Raw genomic sequence first — 6,000 nt, forward strand, 5'->3', positions numbered from 1 at the left:
TGCACTTGTCTTCAAGGCCTTGTGCCTGGGTGAGGGGAGGGGGCGGTGACAGATAAAGAAATGCATGGGAAACAGCTTTCAGTCATTAAGAAGCTTACAGTGGCAGCGGGCATGGTTCAAAGGAGGGGGAGATTCCAGCATTTGAAGAGTAGTGTTATTTATGGTAAATTCTGAGCAATGGATAGGTATAATTTCAACTGGGGAGGGAATATTAACATGGAGAAGGAAAGCTTGGGTGTGTCTAGGGAACAGCGAGCAGACACTCCACCAAATGCACAAAAGTCTTGGGTTCTCATCCTTCTAGTTCCATGACCCTGGTGTCAAGGGTCCTTCCAGGTTCATTCCGCTTAGAATAAACCTGGGGAAGAAACTGGACGGGTCTGGTCTGGGCCGTGCATGTCAAAGATAATCAGTGTTCTGGGCTGTGAGTAAGTTGAGACAGAACTCTTTGAAACCACTTTGATTTGGTTCAATCTTTTTGTAAACCTCAGCAGAAGGGAGAGCATGAATTTGGAAAATGGAGAGCTGCTGAGTTTCAGGGAACCAATGAGGCAGGAAAATGATGATAATAATGTTAAGCTCAGTGATGTTTGAGAACCTCCGCCTGTGTGCTGACATTGACGGAGACCAGGAAGCCAGGCGAAGGCGCTATTCCAGTGGAAGCTGAGGAGTTTGGTCTGGCAAGCAAGTGGAGATGTCAAGTAAAAAGTTATAAACACTGGTCTGCGGCTGGAGGCAGGTAAAGATTTGGGACTACCCTCCCTAATGTGCTCAATGAATGAAGCTATCAAGGTGGACAAAACTCCTAAGGAGAGAAGCGGAAGAGAGAAGGCCTGCAAACGAGAGCTTGGGAGTATTTATTTAGGTGGGAAGAGAAGGGTTGATCAGAGAAATGGAAGGAGAACCAGAAGAGTGTGTCACAGATGCTGGAAGAAGGCATACTCTTAAGTGGAGGAGGGTAGGGCTGGGGGCAAATAATAACCACAAAACTTGAGAAGGATAAGGGCTATGAACAGACGTGGCAAGATGGAGTCCAGAGGCTAGGTGGGATAAATCATGCAGGTAGATGGCCTTCCGTGGCAAAGAAGAGAGACTGTTCTCTCCAGTATAAGAGGTTTATGTCGGTAGAAGGAAAAGCGTTCAGAGAACTGCTATTTACAATGGAACACTGGACTTCCCTGGTGGTCCGGTGGTTAAGACTCCGCGCTTCCAGTGCAGGGGGTGTGGGGTCCATCCCTGGTCGGGGAGCTAAGATCCCATAAGCTGCGTGGAGAAGCCAAAAAAATAATAATACCATGGAAGACTATTTTAGACTCTTGTTTACTTGGAGGACTTAAAAATAACACTGTGGCATACCTTGTGTGGGTGAAGGTTGTGGTCTCAATGGTGCGTTCCCCAAACTCTTCAGTTGGAACTGGGGGGCGTGGTCCAAGAACAGAGTCTATAACCCAGCTACCAGGTCTGTGGACAGAGCTTGGGGAGCAGCAGTCTCGAGGACTCGTGCCGTCCTCCGTCTCCATATACGTGGGGTGGACGCTGCCGGGCGGGAGCGCGGCACCTGCCTCAGCCACCACAGAAGACGGGAGGACAGACATTAAAGCAACTGCACCGGGACTTCCCTGGCGGTCCAGTGGTTAACGCTCTGAGCTGCTACTGCAGGGGGCGAGGGTTCGATCTGTGGCTGGGGAACTAGGATCTCGCATGCCGCACAGTGTGGGCAGCTGCGTTGTGTAAAAGATGGCATATCGAGTGCCTTCTCTGTGCCTGGGTGAGAGCGGGACGTAGGGTTCCTAATTCAGTTCTCACATAAACCCTGCCAAGGTTGGAAGGATTTCCCCACAGAAGAGTGCTGCCTTCCATAAGTGTGTGAACACATCAGGTATGTGGACTTTGCATGAAACAATTCATTTCTCACGGTATTTTCAGGGAAAAGTGATTTATTTCCTTACTTAGATGGACAGAGAAGGGGCTGAAAATAAAACCCAAATTGGCCTGGGTTGTGCTGAAACATGCCGGCCTGGAGTTATCCCTACACCCAGTTGGAACCTGGAATTAAACTAGAACACGGGGTTGGCTCCTTGAGGCTGGAAGCTGGCCTGTGGGACGTGCAGCCATTCAGAGGGTCCTACCCACCCCCAACTCCCCACCAGTCCCTAAGAAATGTGACACAAGTTAAAATGGTACCCACAAGGAAGGCTGTGTGCCCAACATGTGTCTGAGGGCGAGTACACTGGTCTATCTGCACTGAGAGCTAAATCTGGTGCGAGAAGGGCCCTACATTCCAGCCTGTCCAACCTCCAGAGCCATCGAAGAGTGTCCACACCTGTAGTATAAATACATTCCCCACTAGCGGATTGACTAAAACACTCAGTCCTCACCTTCAGACCTGCAGATGTCATCATGGAATGGCATTCGGGTCAACCCTTGAGAACATTATGTTTGGGGTTTAAAAGATAAATAGAAAAACCAACCTCAGGTGTAGGAAACCATTGATGAATCTAAACTGGCCAGGTTTATGATGGCAAATGCCCTTCGCCTTGTGCATTTAGCCCAAGGCATCTCACACTTTAACGTGCCTATTAGTAACCTGGAGACCTTGTTAATAAACTTTTATTTTTTAAACTTTTAAAATTATTTATTTTGGCTGTGCCGGGTCTCAGTTGTGGCCCATGGGATCTTTAGTTACGGCATGCGGACTCTTAGTTGTGGCATGCATGCAGGATCTAGTTCTCCAACCAGGGATCGAACCCGGGCCCCCTGCATTAGGAGCGCGGAATCTTACCCCCTGGACCACCAGGGAAGTCCCTGTAGACCTTGTTAAAATGCAGATCATCATTCAGTAGGTTTGGGAGGGGACCTAGGATTATGCGTTTCTAACAAGCGTCCTGGAGACATCAGTGCTGCTGGTCTGCAGACCATATCTCAAGTAGGGAGGCTCTAGAGACCACCTTCCCTCATTTAAAGTTGAGCTCAGATGTCACCTCCCCTTTGTGACTTTTCCTGACATCCTCTTCCTTGCCCAGGCTTAATTTATTTTTAACTCACCTGTGTTTCCAAAGCATCTTATGCATTTGTGCACTGACGCACTTCCTCTATGTTGTGATTATTCTCCTTAATCCATGCTTCCCAGCCCTGGTTTAGTCACCTGGGGAGCTGTTGAAAAAAATCTCAGTGCCTGAGCCCATCCCCAGAGTTCCTGGTTTTCTTGTACTCACAACTCTTTTTTTGGTTTTTGTTGTTAATAACATTAACTCTTTTTTAAAGGCTGGTACTAAAGTCTGAAATAAATTTCTCTGGGAGAGTTTTGCATAGTTTGCAAACTGGGTTCCCTGGGATACAAGGGGCTCTCTGGGGGTGCTTCAGGGTCTGCTCTGGGGGAGGACCCTGGGAGATAGGAGAGCAGGAATGAGCAGAGTGTGTGGGGACTGGGCTGTGGACCCAGCCAGAAAGTGAGGGAGGGCACTGAGGGAGGGCATCCTCTTCCCAGCGATCTGTTCATCCCAATCTTGGGCAAACAAACCAGCCCAACAGGGATACTTAACCTACTATGAGCAGGTGCTTTTACAGGAACCCAGTCCTTTAATCCTTCCAAGGATCCAGTGAAGTAGGGTTTAAAGGCAGTAAGAGGTAAAGATGGCAAGTTACAGGCCAGAAATGGAACTTCTGGCCCTAAAATCTTTTCACTTTTTACGTTTTCCTCCTATAAAGCTCTGGGGTCCGAGACACAAAGGGCCCAAGGGAAGTTTCCATCTTCTCCTATCAACATTCCTCCCATCAGTCCAGAAGGTACCTAGCCTCCTGGCATGGGTGGAATGGAGGCCGGAGGTGGGAGGGACAGGCAGGCACCACCACCCGCAGAGCTTTGGTTTTCTGCTCTGACATCAGATTTGCCCAAACTGCTGGGAGGAATATTCCAACCCCAGGTCCAGGTCCTCCGGTTGCCAGACTCTTCTAGCCTCCAGCCTTTATCCAGGTCCTCCTCCCGTCACCTTTCCTTTTCCCCCAGAGCACCTCTTCTCCCCCATGTCTGCGCTGCCGTGGCATCGGAAGGGCTGCAGAGTGGAGCATGGCCACGAACCTCTCTCCTTCCTCCTGTGAGCAGAGAGAGTACACCTGGGTGAAAGCTGTAGCAGAGGATGTAATCACAGAGGTAGCAAGCCCTAGAACGTCAGCTCCAGGGAGAAGGGTTTTTGTCTATTTTCTTCGCTGCTGTATCTCAGGGTACATAACGGTGTTTGGCACATGTTAGATGCTCAGTAAGTACTGACAGAAGGAATTAATGAAAGCTACTGGGTTTTTTTGTTGTCGTTCCTTTTTTTCTTTAATTGAAGTATAGTTGATTTACAATGTGTTAGTTTCTGCTATATAGCAAAGTGATTTTGTTATACATAAAAAATATGAACGGTTCACAAATTTGCTTGTCATCCTTGAGCAGGGGCCATGCTAATCTTCTCTGTATTGTTCTGATTTTAGTATATGTGCTGCTGAAGCGACACGAAAGCTACCGTTTGTAAGTACCCACTATGCTCTAGATGCTGTGCTACACACAGATTATGGTCATTTTTCTCTCCAAAAACCTTAGGCGTTTGTATTTGTTTAATTTTAATTTCACTGTTTTCCTTGATTATTTTCTTTTTTTAATTGAGATGTTGGAGAAGCAGGAGACAGCTGTGCCTCACCTATTGCAAAAATGTTATAAACTTCCTCAAACTAAGATATTCTTCATAGTTACACTGTTTACACATAAGGACACAGGTATATTTTTTACAGAACATTTTTTTTAACTCTCCTGTTTGTAGAGAAATTGTTTCAAAGATATTGCCTTATAGCTTTGCAATTAGAAAAAAAAGATGCTTTACTTACGGCATGTCATTTGCTCTTACCTGTTGCAAATCTTATTCCTGTTCAATATGCAGGCAGGAAACTAGAGATTAAGTGAATGCATTTTGCCAGCTGTGTGCCCTTGAGTAATCTACTACCCTCTGAGTTTTAGTTTCTCCATTTGAAAAAAAAGAAGGTGATAATTTTGGCCTCTTGGGATGGGTGTGAGGACTGAGTTAAAGTGTCTGAAGTACTCAGCCCAGTGCTGGGCCAGAAAAATAAGAAGTAGACAAAGGAGAGGAGAAGGAAGAAGGAAGAGAAGGAAAGGAGAGGGAAGAAGGGGAGGAAGAGCATTGCCAACTTTTAACTTTGCTAGATGAAAACATTTAAAACCACCCCATAGGGCTTCCCTGGTGGCGCGGTGGTTGAGAGTCTGCTTGCTGATGCAGGGGATGCGGGTTCGTGCCCCAGTCCGGGAAGATCCCACGTGCCGCGGAGCGGCTGGGCCCGTGAGCCATGGCCGCTGAGCCTGCGCGTCCGGAGCCTGTGCTCCGCAACGGGAGAGGCCACACGGAGCTTTTGGGGACCACCTTTCTAGGGGGATGTCTCGCCCTTCATTTTGCAGATAAAAAGACCCGGAGAGGTTGGGTAACAGGCATCATGTGAGACAGCTAGTTTTTAAAGGAAAAGTGCCTGCCCGGATATCCTCTTCTGCTGGTTATAGAATTCAAATTAGTTAATATGCATCGAATTACATGAAGTTGGTGACAGCACGTGACCTGGGTTGAGACTTGTCACTTTGGCTACAGATTTCATCCTCTCAGCCCTCTGACCCACTGGGACACCTGTGAACACCCAGACTACACAGGTTCTCTGTGAAGTTGGAAGATGACGGCCCACCTCTCAGGATTCTTCACTGAATCATGCTTTTCACTGAGCATCGTAGAGTATGTTTCTGGCCTCAGGAGAAGTCCTTTGAAAAAATTTGCTTGGCGTCACTGAATACCATCCAGGTTGATGCATTTGCTTTCAGTGACTTGCTGAATGTCACCTGCCTCAGTTTCAGTTAGACTCAGCTACTAGCGACAGAACATGGGCTTAAGAAGAAAGAAGTCTGGAAGTGGCAGTCCAGCGTGGTATAGCAGCTCTGCTCCATGCAGTCCTCAGGGACTGAAAACT

General features: G+C 47.6%; 1 non-coding gene across 1 annotated transcript; it reads right to left on the bottom strand.

Moving 5' to 3' along the window:
- Nucleotides 1-4,390: 4,390 nt before the first annotated feature.
- LOC112401300 (U6 spliceosomal RNA) lies at nucleotides 4,391-4,496 on the bottom strand. Its single transcript, XR_003003560.1, has one exon. It is a non-coding gene; the product is annotated as a U6 spliceosomal RNA (small nuclear RNA).
- Nucleotides 4,497-6,000: the final 1,504 nt, after the last annotated feature.

This window comes from Neophocaena asiaeorientalis, unplaced genomic scaffold, assembly GCF_003031525.2.
Source record: "Neophocaena asiaeorientalis asiaeorientalis breed wild unplaced genomic scaffold, Neophocaena_asiaeorientalis_V1.1 scaffold161, whole genome shotgun sequence".
NCBI classification, from domain to species: Eukaryota; Metazoa; Chordata; class Mammalia; order Artiodactyla; family Phocoenidae; genus Neophocaena; species Neophocaena asiaeorientalis.